Raw genomic sequence first — 27,076 nt, 5'->3', positions numbered from 1 at the left:
AAAATATGCAATATATACGGATGATATCTGCAGTTCAGATCGGGATGATGGGCTCTACTGTGTTTTCATCCAGACGTACATACATATGTACTTTAAAATATTTTGTTTATACTAGATGAACATATTTTGCAGATGATGATCGGGTATGAATATAGTTCATACCAATTCACAATGAGTTTGTATGCAATTGTTGTTGAACTATTTGTACGTATGAAATTGGTTCTTACGAGATGATCATGAACGGCTAAAATTTGAAAAATATAGCATTCGGGACAGTTTTCTTGTCTTTTCTATAAAAGGTCCAATTAAGTCTTCCATTAGATCTTTTCGTCACTTGGTCTTCGTGAATGATAAAGGAAAACTGAAGGAGAGAGTTAGTGAGATTGTTTGAAAGAGATTTCTTCCTATTAGAGTGTGAAGAGTTCACTTGGTTACCCAAGGATAAGGATCTCTGTGTGTACATTGAGTTTCTTTCACTCTATCATCCTGGTATGAACTGGTTCAACAGGATCTGGTTCTCTTAAATTAGTTTGAAGATCTTTCAAGAGGATCTGGTTCTCTGCCAACACTTGAGGCATGTGAAAGGACGAAGGTTCTCTACCTATACTGGGAGAGTATGAAAGGATGAATGTTCTTTGCCTACACTTAGAGAGTTTTAACAGCTGACGGTTCTCTACCGACACTTGGAGGGTGTAAAAGGATGATGGTTCTTTGCCGACAGTTGGAGGGTGTTAAAGGATGACAGTACTCTACCGTAGCGGGTAGTGGTAGAAGAGAGTTTTGTGACGGCTTCTCAGCCTTATTGTGGGAGCAAATGGAGAGTCACTTTGGTAATAGTGCAATACCTAAAGTGGGAGGCTTGAGGGAGTGGATGTAGTTCGTGTTTGATCGAATCACTATAAACCTTTGAGTCGTTTTATTTTCTGCTGCTTTTCATTTCTAAAATTTTAATTTTTTTATGTGGTTAAAAAATATTTAAAAAAAAATTAAAATTAATTTGCTCAAGTTTGGTAATCGATTTCATTTTTAAAATTCCAAGAAGTTAAATATTTTTTAATATAACCAATTCGACCCCCCGCCCCCTCTTTGTTAGCCTCAGGACATTAGTCTAGCTTTAACAACCTATTCTAGATTCAACAAGTCTCAACATAGGCAACCGTTTAGTCCAAGAAATGGACACCCCATAGCCATCCAAATGTATAAAACAAACACCTAAAATAGAGAATGTGATGAGAAACCCAAAATTACTACAAACAAAAATAAAAAAAAAACTCCTGCAAGGATAAAGAAATAAGAAAATGAACTCAGAAACCAAGCTGTGGGCCCAACCACCCAATACACAGTAGGCAACAAAAATAAATAAGCTGGTAATAATTAGAACACCAACACTAAACCAACACCCATAGCACTATTAAAAATTAACATAAGTTGAACCAATCATATCCAATCTTAAAAGACCTTTCAAAGGAATAAGAATGTTAGAAATCAATAATTCATTAATAGATTCCAAGCCACATCCCCACCTGACCAACCAATAAGCACAAGAATTACCTTCCTTAAGAATAATAGAAAAGGAATAGTTCAAAAGGCTCACTATGTTCTTAATGTTCCTCCTCATATAAAACAAGTAAGATGAACAAACCGTTCCATCCACAATGTTAAAGACTAAAAAAAGTAATTAGAACCAACCGCAACAACAATATTAGTAAGATGATGAGAGAAACAAAGTCTTAGGCCATGGAGAATAACAAACGTAATAGAAATGCTGACATCACAATTAAGTAAAGGACTAGAAAAACCCAAAATAGAATTACAATGAGAATCTCTGATGACACCACCATTTCTCATATTAGAATTCATGATAACACATCAACAATTATCTTATAAGAGTTGATTGAGGGCTTAGTCTAATAAATAAGCCTACCAACTTTAACCAAACACATAACTGAACATCATTAGAGTTAGTATTCAGTGGGAGCTCCAAAATTTGTCAAATAATACAATCAGGAAGAAAACTAGAGAGTTTTAAAATATCTTAACAATTATCAGTTAAAAAAATAATTCACCTTCACAGTCACATGGGAGGAAGTATTAATAATAGAGTCAATTGAATGGCCTCCCAACCATTGATCTTGCAAAAAAAAAGTATTACCACCACCAAAGGCCCTAAAAAATAAAAGGTTCAACAACCCATTTGAAATTGCAAAGATACTTCCACACTTTAGAGTTATCTTTGCTAAAATTGCACATAGTGGGATGCTTCCCCCTGGCAACCATAAAAAGGGTAAATTAGCACAAAAGTTGTACCATAACTTGAAAGAAAAAGCATAGGCCAAATCATTCATAAAATTACACCCCAAATCCCCTTCATCTATAGCACCATAGCATTTTTCCCAAGATGACTTGTGAATTTTAGAATTGCTACTAGCCCCATTCCAAAAAAACTTATTGAAAATCTTATCAATCCTATTATAGACCACCTAGTTAGGAAGAAAAGTTTGAAAAATATAAACAGGTAAATAACAAAGAACACTTTTGATAAGAATTAAATGACCTCCATAACTCAAAAAATTAGAATCCCAAGATAAAAGTTTCTTTTGCACTATAGTAATTAATTCATCAAAAAGAAAACTTTTCTGTTTACCCTTAAAATGAGGCACCCCAAGATACTTCAAAGGAAAAAGGCCATGACTAAAATCAGTTAAATTCTTAATAGACACAATAAGATCATTATGGAGTTTCTTAGTAGAAATAAAGCAACACTTATAAATATTCAAAGCAAGACCACTAACCATTTCAAATTGGTGAAAAAACCTCAAAAGTCTATTAATCTTATTAATCAAATCATTCATAAAAATGATAAAATCATTAGCAAAAGATAAGGGAGATATATGAAAACAACCTAAAGTTCTATAATATAAACTAGGATACTTCTCAAAAAGAATGCTAAGACCTCTAGAGAGGTACTCAGCTACAATAATGAAGAAGGCAGGAGAAATAAGATCACCCTATCTCAGCCCATGAGAGGCTTTAAAAAAACCATCGCTCTTACCATTAATAATGATTGAAAACTATGGACCTTCAATGCAATGTTTAATAAGATAGATAAAATTTAAACCAAAGCCAAATAACTTCAAAATAATTTTATAGAAATTCCAATCAATGTTATCATAAGCCATGGAAATATCAAGTTTCAAAATCATATAACCACCTCTAACCTTGACATCAAGATCATGAAAAAATTCTTGAGCCAAAAGGATATTTTAGCTAATAAAACTGATTTGAAAAGGGAAGATAAGTTTAGGAAAAAACACTGTTAAACGATTCATCCAAATTTTAGAAAGTTGTTTATAAAAAAAGTTGCACATACTAATAGGTCTAAAGTTATTCCGAGCACTAAAAGAGTTATTCTTGGGAATAAACACAAGAGAAGTAGAAGTAAAAAAACTTCAAAATTGGATTACTAGAAAAGAAATCAATAACATCAGAAAAGATATCATTACTAATAATAGACAAAGTTTTCTGAAAAAACTTTGTCGCAAAACCATCAGGCCCAGCAACCGAGTCACCATTCATACCAGAAATAGTCTCTTTAACCTCCTAAAAAGAAGGGGCTTTAGATAGGAAGACATTATCATCATGAGAAATATGGCTAGGAATGATATAAGGATTGCCAATAATAGAAGGACTAAAAGCTTTATTAAGGTGATTATGAAAATGTTGAACAACTAAATTAGTAATTTCAACACCACCCTCAACGACAAAGCCATCCACATGATTAATTTTATGAATATAATTATTGTTTCCTCTTAACCAAAGCATAAAAATATTTAGTAATATTATCACCTTCAAACAGGTATTTAATAGTAGATTTTTGCTTCCAAATACATTCCTCCTGAGCTTGTAATTTATTAAGGCAATCTTTAGCCTCCCTTAATAAACAAAAATTAGCTTCAAAAGGTACCAACTGACACCGAGTCTCATAAGAATTCACCTTATCTTACAGAATTAATATATTGGAGAAATGTTTCTTAAAAAACATTATGATTCCACCATTTTAAAACTTTCTTAAGCCTTTTCAGATTAAACCAAAATATTCTCATGCTAGAAATAGAATAATCGAGATGCAAAGGAGCATGATAATTATCCTTAACCAAGCCAATTAAAGAATCATGAAGCAACCACATGTTTTTAAATCTAAATTGAGAAGAAAAATTTGAATATCTAGTCTTAATATTAATAAGAAGAGGAGAATGGTTAGAGAGGCTCTTGCTCAGATACTCAACATTAGTAGTGTCAAAAAAATTAAGCCAATAAACATTAAATAACACCCTATCCAACCTTTGCCATAAATGCCCACAATTCCAAGTGAAATTATTACAGAAAAAACTAATATGAATTAATTTACAATCCAAAATAATACTATTAAACTCTTCCATATATTGATATATAGGGAGCGAGCCCCCAATGCGTTTAGAGAAGTTAGATATCATATTAAAATCCCCTCCAACAAGCCAGGGTAAGTTACAAATACAATGAAATTGAATGATTTGTTTACATAACAACTTTACGGTATAATGGAAAGAATCATCATAAATAAAAGAGGCACAGCATTAAAAGTTAGAAGTTTCAATATTTCAATGCATAACTTGAGTAAAGTCACCAATATTGTCTATCCGAACAAAATCTCTCCAAAAAACCAAAATTTTATTAAACACATTCGACATAGCATATTTAAAATAAAAAAAAATTAACAGTACCAAGTAGCTCATCAGAAGAAATAATAGGCTTAAGCAAAACCATAATCAACACATTATAAATATGACATAAGTTTTTAACTAATAACTTAGTAGAAGGGCACCCAATTCCCCTACATCTAGATAATAACATTAAACATTAAAAACATAAAGTTAACAAGAAGTGTGCAAATGGGTATTTCTGTGAGGTTGTAAAATTAAGTTCCTTTTCTTTCTACCTCTCTTACTACAACCCTAGGTAAAACTAGTATTATTATCATCTATAGAAAAATAGTTAGCCAAAATATCCATATCCTTCATGCCAATAAATGCATCACTATGATATTGATCATTCAAAGGAAACTTATTTTCATTAATCATACTTAATTGCCCCCTCAAGGCAAGCATTTCTCCTTCATAGAAAAAGACCATCTCCCACAATTGATTTACCCTTGCCAACATAACCTTCAACCAAAACATCTTGTTCTTCCTCTTGAGCAATAATAGAAGATTGATTAGTAACCATATTAGTAGAAATAGTCTTAACCATCTTTGAATCCATATTAGTCAAGTTATTTTTACTAATATATTGATTAATATATAAAGCTTAAAAAAATATTTTAATTAATATTACTATCCGGTCTTTTCTCTTCAACATCTTGACTCTCAATATATAAGGAAGATGAAGAATAATCTTCCTAATCACAATTAGGTTCAAAAATATGAAGTTCTTTATGAATTAAAGGAAATTGTATAGATTTTTTAGCAACATCCTGCTCCTTATTAGTAGGACACTCAATCACTTGAGGAATAATATTCTCAAAAGTATCCTAAAAATTATAAATCTTTCCCTTAACCATTAAATTAGGGACCACATTATCAACCTCAACCAAATGACCATCATTTCTATAACTTTGGTTGAAACTTTCTCCTTACGGAGATGATGATGCAATCAAAAACACTCATTAACCCCATGACCATGCATCTTATAATGGGAACAAAAAATGTGTAGGTTTTTAATTTCCACCTTTTGAAAAACCCATTAAATTCCAAACCTACCCAAATCTCATGTGGGTGTTTCTTAGAAACATCCAACTCCACTATAACAAGAGCTACCGAATGCCTAAAGATAGACGCAGGAGCTTGGTCGGTTTGTAATAGCATACCAAGATCAAAGCCAAACCAAATAAAATTGTAGAGTTAAAAAAATGAAGGCGTAAATAAGGGAAAGATATCAGCATAGGCACTGTAGGAGATTCCTTATGCACATAAAAATCAAGAGTCCATTTTAGAAGTCTCATTTGACAACCTTGTATATAATATGATCACCTTGAAAAAATGCGTCCGTAATTAAGATCGTTAATAAGTTGTACATCAATATGATGTCGATCTAGCAAATCAATGTGAAACGAACCAAAAAGCTGGGTAACAAAAAAAATTCAAATCACATCTAAATTTGGCCGACGAAGAACAAACTTACCAACTAAGGTAAGAGAGAAAGGCTCAGTAAGCTACGACACCACATAATCATCAAACATCCGGGCAGGACAACCCTTGAAGGAAGCATGCATGAAATGAATCTTAGCAGAAGATGAAAATGAACCCGCCAAAACAACTTTAAAAGAGCAGGTTTTACCATCCGAGAATGAAGACATTGCTTGGATAGATGACGTCAGGGATGTCATCTTCCACCACCAAAAAAAATAAGAAAAACCTAAAAATAAAGCTCAAGAAACACCGATAATTAAAGAGGGGAAGAGAAATGCATGAAAAATCCAAACAAACAAAGTGAGGAGCGAAGAGATGGAGTTGGAGCGCAAGAGAGCCAGACTACCGTTGCATCACTGAGGTGACCGGATTGTTAAAACTATTCATATCTTTATTGAAAACCCACCAAATATCGAGGGACACATAAGATAATTATGAATTTATTTAAAAATGAACATCATGTTCTATCAATTTGTTGTATAACCTGTGATATTTATATATATATATATATATAAAGAGAGGGAGAGAGAGAGAGATAATATTATCACAACTAATTATTGTTTCGATAAGCAAGAAATATTTTTGAAGTTTAATGTTACAATATGAAGGAAATTACTTAGAAGTTAAGAATTTGAGAATTAGCCAAACACAAATTGAACATGTGATTTATAAATTTTATGAAGGCAAAATTTATTATCAAATGATATTATTGGAAGATTAATTGACCCTTACATGTTTATGTTATATTATCTCAACTCTTTTTGACTAAATTAGTTAATAAACATACACATAACTTTTAAAGTTCAAGTCAAGTGACTTAAATAGAAAAATGTCTCAACAACAAAAGTTGATAAAATGAAATATATATATTTTTAAAATATGCTTCACATGCATTTAATGCTTAAGTGTGGCAATGCCACAAAACCCCTAGCTTTTTCAATTGTATGAAAGTAAAAAATAAATTAACACGGTGATAAAAAGATTAATCTATATTAGGTTTATAAATATGTTTTAGATGCAATAAAAAAATCAAGCCTTTATCTCATTACGTAGTGTAGGCTATAGGAATTTTTTTTCTCTGTAATATAACTAACATAAATTGTGTGTGCAGTAAGCGCATCAAATGAAAATATTTTTATGAAAAGTCAATAAACCCTGCTTGTAATGTGTGGCATAAGCTCAAGTTAGCCATCAGCATTTATTGTAAATTGCCCTCCATGGAATTTGGAAGGAAAAAAAACATATACGCTTTAGAGGTTGTAAATTAATGTCTCTTAATCAATATGTTTCTAGTTCATACACAAAGCCAAAAAAAAAATTATAGAACATTTTACAAATTTTTCCATATGTTATAAAACAAAAAATTATATCATGTTACAAATTTCATAAATAATTCCTTTTCCATTTTGCTTTTATTGTCAATAAATAAGCTTCGTATGGACTGACCAAGAGTTAGGTTTTGGAGTTTCGAATCCTTTTACGCTAGGTTGTTTTTCCAAGGACACAACGATTAGCATGTTTAAAATGTGTGATGTAGTACATGACAATTGTCATTTTATTCATTTTCGTACAAAACTTATCATATGATGTCATTATTCTTCAATCATTTTTGAAATTTGTATAAATTAATATGTTATGCTTGCAAACTCATAAAAGAAATTACTAGAAACTTTGACTATTATTAGATGCCATACAAAACTTATCATATGATGTCATTATGGTAAAACTATCAGATCTATAATTTAATACTATTATTAGAGATGGATTAAATAATATGGGGCAAAGTCATACATAGTACTAGCAAATAATGAACTTAAATGCATGTACAAAGACTATTGTCCCATAAATTTTTTTAGTAGCGATATAAAGAATGAAAGTTGTAATAGGTTTTTGCAAAATAATCCAATGATCGAATTTGCTATGAACATATATTATTTTATTAGGAAGGTTAGGATGACTATTATAATAAGTACTAATATGAAAGTTAAATTTTAATGGAAGAGGATATTGTTCTAAATACTATTATTTATGTTCTTATCAAGGTCTTCTTTTTTATCCATATAAGCCCAAGATATACGATTGCATCCTTTAGGTGAGCCAGCAGAAAATTCCTAAAATCTATTAGCTATGACCAAACTTTCAGCTCTTTTTAAAATAACATGTAAGTAGCAAAAAAAATGATATCTTTAGAAAAAAAAAAAAAAATAGCTTTCAAACATTTGATAAACAATTTTTAAGAAAATATAAAGCACCAATAGAATTAAAAAAAAAAATTATTAAATTTTATAATTAGACACAGGAAGGAAATCGAGGGAGAGAATATCTTTCTGTAGACATTAATTTGAGTTAAAATGGATTTACAATAATCTATAAACAAGTTGAACAAACACTAATAATTATTTGTAGAGGCATTAACTTAACTTAAGAGATAAAAACTAAAAATTATATTAACTTCCTTAATATTAATTATTTATTATTATTTGTAGAGATAAAAACTAAATATTACATTAACTTCCTTGTAAAGATTCTCCTCTTCAACATTAATTTTTTTTAAGTGTGGTGTGATGTTTACCTCTTCAACGTTAATTTTTTTTGAAGTGTGGTGTGATGTTTACTTAGGAAGCATGATTCATATTAATTTTTCTCATAAACACCTCCTTTAATTGTTAAAACCCACAATGGTCTTGTGTGTTAAAAAAAAAAGTTTAAAAGTCCTTATAGGTATCCAAAACCCATTAATGCTAAAAAGAGCAACAATCAAAATAGAAGAAACCTCTACAGATAAAGATCCCTATCTAATTATGAGAGAAAATATAAAAAGAAATGGAAATATCTAAACCTAAAAAATGAAGCCATGCTTCAATCAGCATTCGTTGCACCCAGATACCAAAGATGGTACATGCAAAAAAGAAAAAAAAAAGATAAAAAAAACTATGATAAAAATAATTGCTACACATGTGTAGCAAAAAATTCTCATTGATGCAGCAGATAACCACAATTAGAGACAAGATCCAGGCTATACGACAATAGAATAAGAGCAAGAAAGTCATTTTCCCTCAACACATATAGAGATTTCCAAGAAAAATCCAACAAAGAATGAACAATAAGGAAGCAAAAACCTACTTGGAAAACACCTAACAAAAAATATTTTGAGAAATGATAAACAAGAACAACATTAACCCATGGTCAGCGACCAAACACATCACCAACATATTTATCCCACTCAACCAAATCTTTTAGCACAACAGAGGATAGAAAAAATCATCTCTGTCAGAGGAAGCAAGTAAAGGCTCCTCCTTAGTACACACCAAAAACTGAAAGAAAAAATCTACTCACAAAAACACCCAAACAACCCAATGACCAAGCCAAAATATACAAAATAAGCCCACCAACTAGCACCAATAACATAGACATGATAAAAATGAGGTTGCTAAACCCAAAAAGAGGCGAATAGATTATCCCAAAATCTGACCGACAAAAGAGCACCACTATACAATCTAGCAAAAAGTTGAGAATGGCTTCAAAAAGAATAAAAACATATAAGGAAGCAACCATTAACCAAGATTAAAACAAACCACACCATTAGAAGACACCTAAAAAGCTAGTTTCCCAAACAATAGAAGAGCAAGACTTGGCTGCTAGAAGATAGCAGAAAATCCAAGTCCCAAACTAGAATAAGATCACATAAACCACCTCTAATACCCGCCACTAGAATATCCTAGTAATAAACACCCATGAAGCAACATCAAGAAAAAAAACAACAATAAACCAAAATGTAGGGAAAACCTTCAATTTGAATGGAGATAAAAAACACAAAAACTCTATTATTCCAACAAGCCAAAATAAAAGGATGTTAAATTTTAGCAATAAAAACAAAGGAGTAGCTTTTTGGAAACCGACATGAGCAACGCAAGAGAACCAAATTCCTTACAACTAAAACACTAGAAAAGACACAATCCTCCACCAATAACAACAATTTGTAAAGATGGAGCAAACCAAGCAATAGCATGATAATAATGGGAAATAAAAATAAGTTCTTAAATTTGGGAATCCCAATCTATCATGCCAGTAATTTCTTTAAGAATATTCAAAATAAAATCTTTATTGAGATAAATCACATTGGAAGTCTTTGGGAATTCCTTAGCCAACAAATTAACATAAATATTACATATTCTCTAAAAGTGAGAAATTCTAAAATATTTTTTTAAAGAAAGGATAATATCTTAGGAAATATAAAATAACCAACATTATGACATTTGAAGGAGGTAACGAATAAAATAAATAATTTTGAGAATGATTCAATAAAAGTATTCATAATATTATTTTAAAGGAAAAGCTTGATACCCTTATAGAGAGCAGTCATTTTAGCCAAAAGGATATTTCTATTGGGAATGCTAAAATAAAAGCCATAAATGAACTCACCTTTACGATTCATAATGAGTCCACCACAACGGCCATTTTTTTTACCAAACCATCAATATTGAGTTTAAAATCATGAATATGAGGTTTAATGAACCTAAAAATTTTGAGAATTTTAAATCATTGGATAATTTTATAATCAATAATAAAAAAAGTAGACCAAGAAGAATTTCCTCTAATGTGTTCAGATTTTAAAGCCTTAGCAATAAAAAGTTACTAAACTTCAGCCTTAAAAAAACTAATGGTACTACTAAAGCTCATTTTAGTGTTGTTATACATGCAGTTGTTTCTCTCCATCCATAAAACCAAAAGGAAATCATAGGAGTAATAGTAAGGATATGACCATTAGCATGATTTTGAAACCTGCCAACCAAAAAGTATGTGAAGCTGTTAGTTTTGCACAATGTTTTGATCCCAAATCCTTTCACTAATTTAGGCCACACATTAATGGCAATGTAACCATTCCAAAAATAAACATGATTAAGAGTTTCAATATGACAACAACATTGGCATTTTGAAATCAAACAAAAGCCTTTATTTTGTAAATTACAATTCATAGAAATAAAACCTTTTAAAAATTCTCCAAGACAAAATGGAAATAGAAGTAGAAGTTGGAGAGTTCCACATTTTCAAAAATATGATTGAATCATCCTTCTTATTTCTAATTTGATTCCAAAAATTTTTAAAATAAAAAAGTGACATTGTCAAAAAAAAAAAAAAAAAAAAAAGAAATTAAAAAAAAAAAAAAAAAAAAAGAAATAATGGTATATCATTTGAAGTGACATTAATATGGATCTCAATAATATCATCAATAAATTTATTAGGGGTGTGATCTAATAAGAGGTTAACACACCTTTCACCCTCCCTAATAAAAGAAGAAACCTTCAAATTAGAAATATAGTGGGTGTTAAAGAAAGAGTCAAAAGACCCAAAGAAAATTCAATCATCCTGCCCAAAATGAGATGAACCATTCCTAATTCCCCTTTGATATATTCTTATGTACAAACATATGATCTTATTGTATGATCATACACGCTCAGAATATAAAATTTAACTTTTTTAGATAGTTTTTTATGTCTTTCATATAAAAAGGTCCTTACAAACTGACATGAAAAAAGTTGTTCTTCGTGATTTTTCAAGGGCAAGTGAAAGCGTGATTATGGGATAGTGTTTAAGAGATATTTCTTGTAAGTGGAGTGTGAAGGGTTTACAAGATTACTCAAAGGTAAGGATCTCTTTGTGTATTTGGTTACTACTCTTCTTTTCTTCTTTCTACTTGCTTGAGATGAGCTTTGAAGAAGATCTAGTACTCTGTAGACACTTGGAGGGTGTGAAAGAATGATAGCGCTTTGGCGACACTTAAAGAGTGTGAATAGATGGCTATTCTCTGTCGACACTTAGAGGGTGTGAATGGATGATGGTTCTCTATCGACTCTTAGAGGGTGTGAAAAGGAAGATAGTTTCCTGTCACACTGAGGATTGGTGGAAGAGAGGAATTTTAAAGGCTTATATGCCTTTCTGTGAGAGAAAAATTTGAGTCGCTTTAGTAATAGTGCAATAGTTAAAGAGGGAATATTCTTTTTTTTTTTTTTTTGAAGAGAATGCATCAAATAGCATTAAAGAAAAAATAAAGAAATAATTACAAGCCTAAGGACACATAACAGTGGATTCCTACTTTAGTAAGGACATAAATAAAGGAGGAACCTTATTGATACTAATATCAACCCAAATAAAAGAGATTAAAATGCCATAGTTAGCACATAAATCCGCTAACTTATTGCAACTTCTATCAACATAATTAAAATGACAATATTAAAATCATTAAATAAGTGAACTTCTTCATACCTTGTGTTTCTAGTTTATTTTATATTCTTCAAGAACATCATGAAATTGATATTGTCTTCTTCAATAATGATTCCCTTGTACTTAAACATCAAGTATTTCAACATCTCCTTAGTAGATTGAATGGCTAATTACTCCAAAGTAGATATGTCCTGAGAATTTTCCAATTCCTTGAGCAGAAATTATGGCATAACTCATTGCATTAGAAGAAATAATCAACGAGGTATCTTCCATCCTATTATGAATCAATTTATTTCTTGACTTCAATGTTAAGTATACCACCGAACAGTACATATTAATAAAAAAGGTACATTAAGTTGAGAGGAATTTACAGCCTTCTGACAATGAATCAAAATCTTGGAATACAAAGCCCCATTTCTTAATTTGATTAAGCATGTCTTTCAGCTTTTCACATTTAGCTAAAATATGGTCTCTGTCTTTAATAACATTACAACTTCTTGGGCATATATTAACCCTTTGCAATCTTCTATGTCCATGGAATTCATAGGTAGGCAGGCCATTATTAGAAATCCTCCACCAAAATGTCTCCACCTTCGGGTTGAGCATTCCTTTCTTGATCCAGCTTCAGAACATGACTATGAGTTCTTCACCGTATTTTCAAATACCATTGAGGATAATGACCCCCCATTGTTATGAAACATCAGTTCCATTCTATCTTTTTCCAATCCACTAGGAATATTTATTTGAAAGATTAAACTTAAAAGATCTTCCCCCATAATTCTTCTCATAGCCTCTACATTCCAACTCCCATTATTGAAGAAGTTGGAAATAGAAAATCTGCTGCAGTCTTGAGGAGAAACAAAAGTTGGCCAATTGTTAATGCTTTTATCCAAGATCCATATGTCATTGAATACATCAATGTCATTCCCATTAGCAACCCTCCAACTAATAAAAGGCATTAAAGATTTACCTCCTTCCATGATTATCTTCCATGCTGGAGAGCCCGATCTTTTAGAGTCAACATTTTCTAACAGATTTCCATACTTCGAATATAAGAATTTATGTAGTAAGGAATCTTTATCATTCATGTAATTCCATGCAATTTTGGATCTCAACGGATCAACTTTAGTCGACCAAAAATGGAGAGAATTTAGAGCTCTGAATACATTCCAAAATCACTTTAGAAAAAAACAATGGGAATCCAAAATAATTCAAAACTTTTGCCAAAGTTAGCCATCCCATTGAATAAGCTTGCTCCATGTCAATTTTAAAGGACACAACCTTTTGAGGAATTGGAAAGCCTTAATTTATGCATTACCTCTTGAGCTACCAATACGTGATTTGATAGAGATCTTCCTTTAACGAATGCTGCATGCTCTTCAGAGATCAGTTTAGGGATGATAGGATCCATTCTATTCATAAGAATTTTTGCCACCAATTTGTTTACCGAATTACATAAGCTAATTGGTCTATAATTTGATGAAGTTAGTTGATTGCTAATTTTGGGAATTAGCACTATAATTGTCTCCTTCCATTTAGGATCCATCTCAGATGATTAAAAAAAAATCATTTATGGCATTCCAAAAATCTTTTTTGATTGTCTCCCAATACTCTAAAGAATGAAAAAGTAATTCCATCATTACCTGGGGAGATGTTGTTACCACTTGGTTTGATAACTTCCTCCATTTCTTCAAAAGTATAGGCTTTATTCAATATCTTTCTATCTTCCTCATCTAGACAACTCCTAGTTTTCGACCAGTTATCTAGTTTACACAAACGTTTTCTCCATTTTTCCTTGAAATGATCAACCAACATCTTTACTATAAAAGATTAATCCTCCACCATTTCATCATTCCCATTCTTAATCTTTGTGATTAAGTTAGAATTCCTTCTATCTGAGGCATAAGCTTGAAAAAAATTGAATTTTGGTCTCACTCCATCATCCACTTTACCTTAGGTCTTTGTCTCCACCAAGTGTCCAACCGAGCTAATGTTGAATTAAGTTCTTTCACCTCAATTTTCAGCAACAAGCATTCCTCTTCCAATAGTTCTCCTTCATTAGCTTCCTTCAATTGAAGATTTTCTATTAGCTTCAACAAGTCATTTTTAAGTAATAATAAATTTTACATCTTTGCTTTGCTCCAATAGAATAGAGCCATGAGAGAGTTCTTTAATTTACAATTTAGGACATGAGCTGAACTGCCTTTACAGTTTCTCCTCCATATTTTATCCACCACAGCCACTGAAACCTTGTTAGAGGCCTAAACATCTTTAAACCTTAATATCTTCTTACTAGTTTGCTGGACCATAAGGTTCAAGATGATCGGGCAATGATCAGAAGCCACACGAGCCAAGTGCCTTACCATACAACAGTTAGAAGAGGTTATAGCATCTAGGTTTACGAAGCATCTATCCAGTCTTTCCCGGATTCGATCCACTCCTTTCTTGTTGTTACACCATGTGAATTTTGGACCTTCAAATCCAACTTCATGTAAGTCAGTGTTGGGTAGAAAGGTCTTCATTTCCTTAGATCCAAGGGAAACTTTGAATCTTTTCGCTCCCCTTGTATCATCACTAGATAGATTACAATTAAAGTCTCCTCCAATGACAATAGCCAAGTCCTTTAAGGCAAATAATCCCAACCTTTCCAATAAACTTCTCCTTTTATATACATCCTTGTTGTCATACATCGAAGCTATTCTCCATATACCTTTATTAGGAACATCCAAATCACCAACAATGAACTGTGATGAGAATTCTAAAACTTGAAATTTAGCTATATTAAATCTCCATACCATAATAATACCTCCTGATCGTCCTTCTGAAGGAACATGGAAAAAATCCCATTCATAGCCAATTAGATGATCTACCTCTTTCCTTTAAATAGTGCTCTTTTGGTTTCCATTAAACCAGTAAAAAAAATGGCATATTCTTTGACAAACTCCTTCAAGTATAGAGAAGCTCTTCTCTTCCTAGCTCCTCTATACTTCCAGAATGCTATGGATAAATTCATTTAATAAGAGGGGATGAAAACCCCATCTTATCTTTAATTTCAGCTTCAGCTCTCCTACTCCTAGGAGCTATGTTAATCGGGCCCAATCCTTTTAACTGTTTAATTCCCTTCCTCTCAATAGTAGAGGATCCTCCATCCTTCATATGAATGGCCTTCTTCAAATCTTCCCTGTTGCTGATTAAATCTTCTTCTGAGACTTTGATTGACCCTTCCATTTCTTCATACAAATTTTTATCAACCTTTCCTGTAGATACAATTTCGCTTTCTTTACTAATCCATCTATTCAGGGAGTGGATGTGAGTCATATTTTATCGAACCACTATAAATCTTTGTCATTTTATTTTTTGTACTTTTATTTTCTGCACTTTAGTATTTGTGGTTGAGAAATTTATTTTTGTAAAAAGTTCAAAAAATTAGTTTTTAATTAAAAAAATCTAAGAAATTTTTTAAATTACCAATTTACCCCCTTTTTATTAGCCTTGGGACAATTGCATGGGTTTAATAAGCTATACAGATTCAACAAGTGGTATCAGAGCTTTATTTCAAAATTATAAGTTTAGACTACTTTTTGTGAATGAAAATTGCTACTTTTGGAAATCGAAACACACCTGAAGATTTTCGATCACTAGACTCCTATTATTTAAAAATAACCCTTTCAACTTTTGCAAAACACACATGTTTACATTTCTTTAATTATTTGATTATCGTATGTGGATTTTAGTTCAAGAATGGTATACTAGGCCAACTAGACGTGTAGATGGAATTAGAGTTGAAACACCTTCGCTAGTTGTACTGTAGAAGAATGTAACTTAACATAATTAAATGTTAAATAATTAAATTGTTTCTTTTGTGCACTTAAGTCAAAATATTAGATGCAGGTTTTTATTTGTAAAAGTGGAAAGGACATTTGTGATAGACTCTGTATTACATATAAAGGGACTAATGAGGTAATACAATCTAGATTGTTTTGCATGAAACCTAATGAATTCATATCTGACTTGTACACAAGATTCACTCAAATAATCACTTCTTTACATGCATTAGGTAGGGAACTAATGAATGCTAAAATGGTTAACAAAATTATTCCTTGTTTTCCTACTATGTATGATGCTAAAATTACTGTAATTTTAGAGTCAAAAGATTTAAATGTGTATTCTATTGACAATCTCCTTGGATCACTAATTGCATACAAGAAAGGAGTGAATCAAATGAAGATTAATGTAGGAGAATAGCGAAAGGAGAAGAACATTACACTGAAGATTGATGACTCAGAGAGTGATCAATCATAACCAAAGGATGATGACGACATTACCTGGATGACAAGGTAATTCAAGAGTTTTCTAAAGAAAAAGCAAAGAAGACACCAACAATGAAATAGGGGTAAGTTCCATAAAAATGTTAAGGTTTCTAAAGATATTATTTTCTACTAATGTAGGAAACCTAGACATTTAAAATTGAATTTTCCTAATCTTAAAGCCACTTCTAGTAAGGAGAAGGTAGAGGAGAATGTAAATGGGAGAAAGGGCAAGAATAGATTTTAGAGAGCTTTCTAGGCGGACTCAGCTTTGGTTTCATCAAAAATAGAAAGGAAGAAGAGGTCACCAACCTATGTTTAATGCTTGATAATCTTGATCAATCAGATTAAGAGGAGATATGTAACTTAACTTATAATGAAATGATTGAAATTTCTAAAAGAATTCATTCTACATATTGAAAACTTAAGAAATTGAATGCTAGATTGAACTTATAATGGAAAGAGTCACAAAAAGAGCATGAAACCCTTAGGAATGATCACACATTAATTGATAACAACCACATAAACTTTCTAGATGAATTTGATTATTTGAATAAGAAAAATGTTCTTTTAAAATCATCCTACACTGAATTAGAAAAAGAATTTTAATCTTTTAAGGACGAATCTAAAAATAGGGAGTTGTATTTAAAATATGATATTAATATGCAAGAAGATGTAAACACATTTCTTAAATTGAAAGTGTAAGCTCTCGATAAAAATAGGATACCCCCTATAGTTAAAGATTTACTAATCCTATTTTGAAGTAAAAAATTTTAAAACCTAGGAAGAGCCAAATTTATTACTGGAGATTGAAAAATAGATTTCCTAGAGTTAAGTATTTTACTTGTGCGATGATTGGACATATATCACACACTTATACTTTACATAAAAAAACTCATTTAGTATGGAGACCTAAGATACATAAAATAAGTCATATTATATATGCATATAGTTTTATTTTGCCAAAAGGGGAACCCAAACTTGTTTGGATTCTCAAGACTAATGTTTGATTATTTTATAGGTACACTATCATACAAAACATTGTAAGAACATTTACTACCTAGACAGCGGTTGCCCGAAGAATATGACTAGATACACCTCATAATTCATATCGCTGGAAGCTAGGAATGGAGGCAAGGTTACACTGGAGATAATATCACTAGGAAAGTGGTTGACATAAGTATGATCGGAAACATGAATAATTTTTTTTACTTGTAGAAGGATTAAAGCATAATTTATTAAGTAATATCTAGTTATGTGATAAGGGTATAGTGTTAATTTTTTTTTCTCACTAACTGCATATTAAGACTAAATGGAAATGATATTTTGCATGGAACCAGGTTAAATAATATTTTTATGCTAGATTTGAATTTTATTAAAACTGCTAATGCTTTTTCTTTAAAAATAATTTTTGATGAATTATGGTTATGGCATAGGAGACTTTATCATGCTAGCATGAAAAACCTTTAGGAAAATTACCCAAAAGGGATTTATTAGAGGTATACCAAAACAAGACTTTATTAAGGATCCCCTTTGTGATGCATGTCAACAAGGAAAATAGGTGAAGTCCTCATTTCATTCTAATAAGGATCTTAGAACTAACAAACCACTGGAGATTATTCATATGGATATTTTTGGATTGGTTAGAAATATAAGTCTAGGAGAGAAGGTATATGGATTTGTGATAGTTGATGATTTCTTGAGATTGATGTGGATTTTTAACAAAAGAACTTTGGAAGTTGAGGAGACCACACATGTTGTATTTGGTGAATCTGGAATTTTATGAGAACCAAGTTTGGAAGACGATGATATAGAAAATAACTCCCAAAGGATTGAGAAGATTAGTTTGGATGAAAATTTGAAACAAGAATAACCTTTCCCAAGAGATTTAAAATTTTCTAAAAACAACCCTACGGACTAGTTTTAGGTGACCTTAGTGAGGGTATTAGGACTAGGCGCGGACATAAAAAAGAAGTCAGCCATCTTATCTTTATTTTAATGATAGAACCCACAAATGTAAATAAAATATTTTTGAATGAATTTTGGATTTTATTCATGCAAGAAAAATTAAAACAATTTTTAAGGAATGATGTTTGGAAATTAATTGCAAGGCCAAAGGATCAAAATATAGTTGGAACTAAGTGGGTATTTAAAAATAAAAAGAATATCTCAGGAGTTGTTGTTAGAAATAAGACTAGATTGGTGGCTAAGGGGTATAATCAAATTGAATGGATTAATTTTGAGAAGACTTTTTCCCTTGTAGCAAGACCTAAAGCAATTAGGGTTTTATTAGCCTTTGCATGTTTTAGAGGATTTAAATTTTTTCAAATGGATATTAAAAGTGCCTATTGAATGGAGTGATACAAGAGGATGTTTATGTTGAACAACCTCTAGATTTTAAAAGTTCTAAATTCCCTAATCATGTGTATAAATTTAAAAAGGCATTATATGTATTAAAATAGGCACCTAGGGCTTAGTATGAGAGGTTAAGCACTTTTCTATTAGACAAATCTTTTGTAAAAGGAAGTGTGGACACAACTCACTTTTTGAGTACATTAGGAGATGATATACTCATTGTTCAAATTTATATTGATGATATTATTTTTGGACCTACAAATAAAAATCATTGTTATGATTTTTCTAAAATAATGAATAAGGAATTTTAGATGAACTTAATGGGAGATTTAAGTTATTTTCTTAGTTTTAGCATTAAAAAAAATAAAATAGTGAATTTGGAACATTTCTTAGTAAGTAAAAGTATACTATGGACATCCTCAAGAAGAATAAAATGGACAATGCTAAACCAATAAGTATACCAATGAGTTCCTCAGTTCAATTGGATAAGGAACTAAAGGGAAAATTTATTGATAAAAGAAATTTAAATGAATTATTAGATTTTGCTTTATTTGACAGCTAGCAAACTAGATATTGAATTAAGTGTTAGTTTGTGTGCTAGATTTCAATCACATCCAAAAGAATCACATTTGATAGTAGTAAAAAGTATTTTGAGATATCTTGGGAACTCGAAACTTAAGAAATTTGTTTCCTAAGTACAACTATTTATTTGAATTTATTTGAAATTCTAATTTAGACTTTACAGGTTATAGGGTTGATTGAAAGAGTACATCTAGAACTTGTCAAGTTATAAGAAATTATTTAGTTTCTTGGCCCAGTAGAAAACAAAATTCTGTAGCCCTACGTACTATTAAAGCTGAATAAATTGCCTTAGGAAGTTATGTGGCATAAGTTCTTTGGTTGAAATAATAGTTGGTTGATTTATGATTTAGAATAGGCACAATCCCAATTTATTGTGGTAACACTAGTGTGATTTGTATTTGAAAGAGTCTTATTCAACATTTTAGAACCAAACATATAGACATAAGACATCATTTCATTAGGGATCATGTATCCAAAGGAGAAATTGACTTGAATCAGGTTTCAATTGAAAATCAACTTGTAGACATTTATACAAAACTACTAGCCTTTGATACTTTTAGAACATTAAGAACAAGGTTAGGTGTGATTAATCTTAATGCTTAGATAAAATAATCTACAAACTTGATATGTTTTTAATGTGTGTTTTTTATTTTGTTTTTGTGTTGTTTTTATGTTAGTTGTATGTGTTTTTAGTTTGTTATTTGTTTTGAATGTTTTTAAATTTAGACATTTGTCACTTATGTAGATTAACTGAATTTGAGAATTTTTTTTTGGATTTAATTTCTATGTTTTTTTATTCGTACTATATGAAATTATTTGCGTACAATACGAATTATGTAGTTGTCAATCATTGTTTTAGAGTGAATGCATAAAATTTTGATTTTTTAACATAGATCTTACTGTACTATAATGTCATCATCATGTACAATCTGTATACATTTGTCTGTACACAGGTAAATAGTTATCTGGGTATAATCAGTTATTACAAGTACGTACGAAAAAAAAAAAATTTGCACGATCCACCTGTCATTTTCTATGACGGATAAAATTAATCATCATTAAAACAATCTTCAACAATTGATCATTCTAGATGAACACATGTTCATCTGTATAATTTTATGGATAAAAGTTTATATGAAAGGACACCTCATAAATTATGTGTTTACAAAAAGTCATTTCATTTTGGACATTATCGTTCATTCAAACATAATGTTTTGTCCTGTATGATCTCAAGATCGTACATACAAATCCATTTTTGTATTGTACGATGGGTCTTTTTTCTTTAAATAGGAGAGCTATAGAATTCATTTTCATTCACTTCCAAACCCTTCTTGAATCCTTCTAGAGTCCTTAACCGAGGAATGGGAATTTCTTACAAGCATTATGGAGTTACTAAGAGATCGTCCTCCAGGGGTGGGGATGTCAAATTTTCATCTAGAGATAATGAGGGTTCCTTCTATAGGTATATAGCCTCCAAGATTACTCCATCAAAACTACTAATTCAAGATGAAATCCACTTTCAAGTTATGCATCTATTTGCTTCAATCCAATTTTCCTTCATTTTAACTTTGATTTATACTTATCATAGAGAGACTTTTCACTACCTATTAGCAAATATGAGGTTTAGTGAGGATGAGAGTAGGATAACATCATTTATCAAAAAATAACAGGTAGAAATCACTAAGAAAGATCAAGGAACCTTTCTTCATTTAAGGACTCTTGCGACTAGAACACACATATTAACCTCCAAATTCGATTATGACTGGTCTTAGATAAACAAAACTCTTAGATGTGTAACTCAATTTTTTCACTTGGCTAGAGTTTACACCTTGAATCAAAAATGCCAAGGTCAACCAACATGTCTTAAGAACGTCAATCATTCCTAAGGCTGGTGATTGAAAAAATATTACTCCTCTTCTGTCCACAATTTCCTAATTTATCATGACTGGACAATCAATTGATGAGGCCCAACTCATCTTAGATTACATTCATAACATTTCTAAAATTGGATATCCATCTCATAAGAGGAAAAACAATATTGCTCTAGGAATTTTAGTGACCTACATTTTGGAATAGAAGTACACATTATTATTTCTTATATTTCCACAAAAATGCCAATATTCTTCACTGATGCCTCTTTTTATGAGAAATGAGAGTTCAAGTGAGGATATTGAGGGAGAAGGGGGAGCACCTGCACCTGCTGAGGGATCTGATCAGAACTACTTTCAGCAGAAAGTTTAATGATTTAATCGTACAGAGAGTTATTTTGATTAATATTTTAATAAAATTTAAGCTCATTTAAACCAGCTGAATGTATAGTACCAACAAGATATGTGGTAGATTCAAGGACAGTTTAACTTGATGAATATGAATGTAGCTATGATGAATAGATATTTCTCAATCTTCAACCAGCCTCCTCCTCAAGATCAGGGCCCTTCAGAGTTTTAGATTTATTTCTTTGTAGTTTCTTTTTCCAATCCTTTCCTGATGATGTGATGATGTACTTGTTCATTTCTTGCTTTTGTTCTTAGTTTGAAATGTGAGTTTGCCTATATGAAAATATTGTTTTAATTGATCTAAAAAGAACTTGCATTACAAAATTAATTTTATTTAGAAATCTATTTTTCAAAAAATTTAAGTTAATTTATAACTCGATCAAGTTAAGCAGATCAATCAAATGTTCTTTTTAGGTAAATACAATTTGAATATTATTATTGCAATTTTGATGTATTATTATTTTTTAATTCTTTTTTTAATAAAATTATTTTTATGATCAGAGAAATTTGATTTTTAAATTGAATATTATTATTTCAATTTTGATGTCTTATTATTTTTTAATTCTTTTTTAAAAAAAAAATATTTTTATGATCAGAGAAATTTGATTTGTAAATTATTTATTTTTAAAAGATCAAATAAAAAAGGGGAGTATATAAAAAAGAAATATACAATGTGTAGGGAAATTGAATGATTACGTAATGGTTAGCAAAATAAAAAGAGGCACAAAATTAGCAGAAATAGAAAAAGATGCACAAAGTGTGCCACAAACATTTGAAAAAATACGCATTATCACAAATATAATATATTATTTCCTCTATCATTTTATCTTTATTTCAAATCAATCTAAGTTTTAATTATATTTTATATTATAAATTGAAATTAACTAATCTTCATTTCGTCACTTTTGCTTTGCAATAATCCTCCTTATCTAATTGTTTAGAATATTTCATGACCTTGATAATTTTTTTAATATCTAAGTTGTTCTTTAATTTAAATTTTTTTAATCTTTCTTTTTCATCTTATGGTAATTGGCTTTGTTATTGTAACTATATTTAAATCCTTTTCAAGATCAATTATTATAGTTTCTCATTTGAGAGCTTTCATTTGAACTTTCTTATTCCCTTTTTATTGTTGTCAAAAGGGGGAGTAATATTGTTTTATGTTTTATGTTTTGTGTTTTATGTTTTTGTATTTTGTGTTTAAGTTTTGTGTTTTATATATTTAAAAAAAAAAATTGTGTGCTCGCCATGGATTTTCCCTATATTCAAATGTTTTATTCTTTTAGGGAGAGCTAAGGAGAAATTTTGGGTATACATGTTAACTCAGACAATATTTATTTTGCAATCTTAAAAAAGGAGAAGATTGTTGAGATTGTTACAACTTAGTTTTTTTATTGTTGATATTCATGCAACATGTATATTTTTTTATGATTCCAAATATTATTATTTTAATTACAATTTCTCCTAACATATTTTGGATGTATTATTTTATTATTTATGTGAACTAATATTTTAGGGAAATCATACTCAAGATTATTGAAGACTTGAAATCAGATTAGATTAGGGTTCATTATAAATAAAGTTTACATTTTTCATTTTATTGAGTCTAAAAGAGTGTGATAGTAATTGAGTAACAATGTATACACACCCTGGGGGAGCATTTAAAATTTGTAATATTTAAACTGATAATACTGTATGAAGTCATTTCATATGGGATAATTTATTCAGTTATTTTCCCCTATGAGTAGTCAAACGAATTGTAAATAGAAAATTTTTCCAAGTACTGATCATACTGTATGATGTTTCCTTTGTATAGAAGACATCCAGAATACGAATTGAACGGGTACATTTTTCTCCTGATGAATGCAAAGTTTCTTATAAATTGATCATATTGTACAATCTCTTATTCATATAAATAATGTCAAGGGTATAATTGAATGAGTCCCTTTTTGTCTCGACAAACTTGTAAATTTTATAAATAGATCGTACAATATGATGCCTTATTCATACAGATAATATCCTGAGTACGAATTGGATGGGTCCCCTTTCATCCTGCTGAATGCCAAATTTTATTGAACTTATCGTACTGTAAGATTTTTTGTTCGTACAGACGACTTACATAGTACACAAATGTGGGTCGCTTTTTTTTCCGACAAAGTATAAAAAAAGTCCTAACTGCTTGTATAGTACAAACTTTATTCATACTGGATGATAATCATATACAAAAATGTTTCATATAGATTTACAAAAGATTCGTATACAATAGTTTTTGAATTGTTCTTATCTATAAACATACAATCATATTGTATGAACATATGAGCTCAAAATGGAAAATTTTAGTTTTATGGATGATTTTTCATGTATTTCAAATAAAAGGTCATTAAGAATTCAAGAGAAAAAAGTTGTTCTTATTGCGGATCTATTTTAATGGTTTTTGATTTTGATGATAGCAAACATTCTTTTTCTCTACGACTGCCTTATGTACTGACATTTCAGGTTCACACGATCGGACTGCAATTTGGAATCAGCTCAAGATTAGGTAGACTAGGTCTGAGTCAGTTTGTACATTTTTTCCTTTCTCGAGTCTATTATATTTGGTGTGGCACCTGACGTTTTTGTATCATGGAAGATTTTTTGTTGCTCCCTAAAAGATTTCTATATTTGGTAACATCGTCCGAGACGATATTTATATTGTCCTGGACGATCTGTCCAAAAGCAGAAATCCTAATTAGAGCATCCTCATTAAAGAAGCCATCGTTATGCTAATAAAACACCATCATTATGCAAAAACACATCATCCTAATGTTTGTATCGGTCACGACGATTGGCAATTCAGAAAGAATCTGCCACCAGATCTAATTAGAAATACCTAATTTTTGGATATTCGTCAAGGTGGATCGTCCAGGACTATAAAATATTGTCCAGGACGATCCAGCTCATTTTTCCAAAAAATTTTCTCTAGAATTTAAAGAAAGCAATCCTTAGTTGGTTCACGACAAATCGGCCTGGACGATTCGCCAAGTCTTCCTGGCCGATGTGCATTGGACGATTGGACACCGGATAACTTTTTTTCAGGGTGAATTTTCAGATGATATTCCAACGATTTGTTCTGATCGTCCAGGATGAAATATTATCATCCTGGATGATATGAACAAACATCTTTGATTGTCTCAAATCATCCCTGCTGAATTGGGCTTAAACTGTACTGATCATACAGGAGCGATAAATATGGCAACTTACTTTAATGAGCTTGTTTCTGAGTAACTTTCTATTTAAGCTTTGTCAAGGCACTTAAGGGTCCTTTGCAGTTCATTGGTAGCTGTTAAAGATAATTTTGCTATTTGAATGCTTTACTTTTTGCAAACTTATGTAGTTTTGAATTGAATTTCCAAAAATTATTGTTCAAATGTGTATGTACTCCTACATTTATAGAAGATTTATGTATTTGCCTTTTGTGTACTAAAACATTTTAGAAAAAAAATGAACTCCAGACTACGAAGACTATCAAATCAAATTCCAGAATGAGAGATACATTGGTAAAATTTGAAGTTTGCTGTAATTAATTGAAAAGGAGTGATTGTAATTGATGTGAATAAAAAGCATAAACACACATATGGAAGATCATAAAAATTTTTTTTTTAATACTGATCGTACTGGAACGATATCCATTCGTAACGGGACAATCAGGACAGTTTATCTTCCTATTGAGCACAATGGAACGAATAGGAACTTGCTCAAAATTTTCTAAGTCCTATCGTCCAGGACGAAAAAATATAAATCGTCCAGGAGCGATTTGGCTCTCGGAAAATTTTGTTCCAGACGAAATTATTAATCGTCAATGGCGATTGGTCCTCTGGAAAATTTTTTGTCCAGAAGAAATTATAATCGTCGAGGACGCATCCTGGTCCTCTGGAAAATTTTCGTTCAGGAAATTTATTTATCGTCCCGGCGATTGGTCCTTCTGGAAAATTTTCGTCTAGACGAAATAAAATAATCGTCTAGACGATTCGATCTCCTGTAAAAATTTCGTCCAACGATTAACTGACTTACGAACGGTTTTTAGCAGTTTCAAACCGACGCTTATAAACCGTTCGTACCGGACGAACCTAGTTCGTACGGGACGATTTAGCTGTACGAAGACATTTTGTACACATAATACAAATATGGTCGTTTCAATCGTTAAGTAAAATCGATACCAGGATGATCCACGATCGTACGGGACGAATCCACTGCGTACAAGAATTGAATACTTGCAGTTTTTTGGGCGATTTTTCTTGTCTTTTTGTATAAATAGTCCAAATTAAGCCTGCCACCCCATCTTTTTGTCAATTGATCTTCGTGTCTCTTGAGAGAATAGTCCAAGGAGAGAGTGGAAGAGAGCATTCAAGGAGGATTCTACGATTGGAGCGAGAAGGCTTCACTTGGATTTCAAAGGTTAAGAGTCTCCTACTTGTGAATTTGGGATTACTTCAACTCTTTTCGTTCTTCCTTTCTAGATTCTGTGAGAAGATCTGTCAAGAAATCTGGTTTTCTCTGCCAACACTTGGAGAGTGTGAATAGGCGAGGGTTGGCTACCTAGCACTAGGAGAGTGTGATAGCCGAAGGTTCGCTGCCTACACTGGAGAGTGTGAATAGCCGAAGGGTCGCGCCGTACACTAGGAGAGTGTGAAAAGCTGAAGGGTTCTTGCCCACATTTTTGGAGAGTGTGAAAGGACAGACGGTTATCTGCCCACACTTGGACTGTGAAAGGACAAGACTGTTCTCTGCCATACTAGGATTGTGTAAAAGGACAACAGTTCTCTACCCGCACCGTGGTAGTGGTGGAAAAGAGTGTGTTGTAAAGGCTTCTCCCCCTTTGCTTGTGGGTGCAAAAGGAGAGTCACTATGGTATTATGCAATACTCTAAGGGTGCCTCTGGGGAAGTGGATGTAGGTCTGGTTTAGACCGAACCCTATAAATCTGGTGTCATTTACTTTACTATATTTTTTACTTTTCGCGCATTTTATTTTTAGTTTTAAAACTCTGTGGTTGAAAAACGCTTTCTATAAAACTTAAAAGAAAATTTTCAATTTCGGTTTAAACTCATTTTAAAAAGAGGGCTTAAAATTTT

This window comes from Dendrobium catenatum, unplaced genomic scaffold (assembly GCF_001605985.2).
Source record: "Dendrobium catenatum unplaced genomic scaffold, ASM160598v2 fragScaff_scaffold_387, whole genome shotgun sequence".
Classification (NCBI taxonomy): Eukaryota; Viridiplantae; Streptophyta; class Magnoliopsida; order Asparagales; family Orchidaceae; genus Dendrobium; species Dendrobium catenatum.
The sequence above is the reverse complement of the archived record's forward strand: the minus strand, read 5'-3'. Positions refer to the sequence as shown.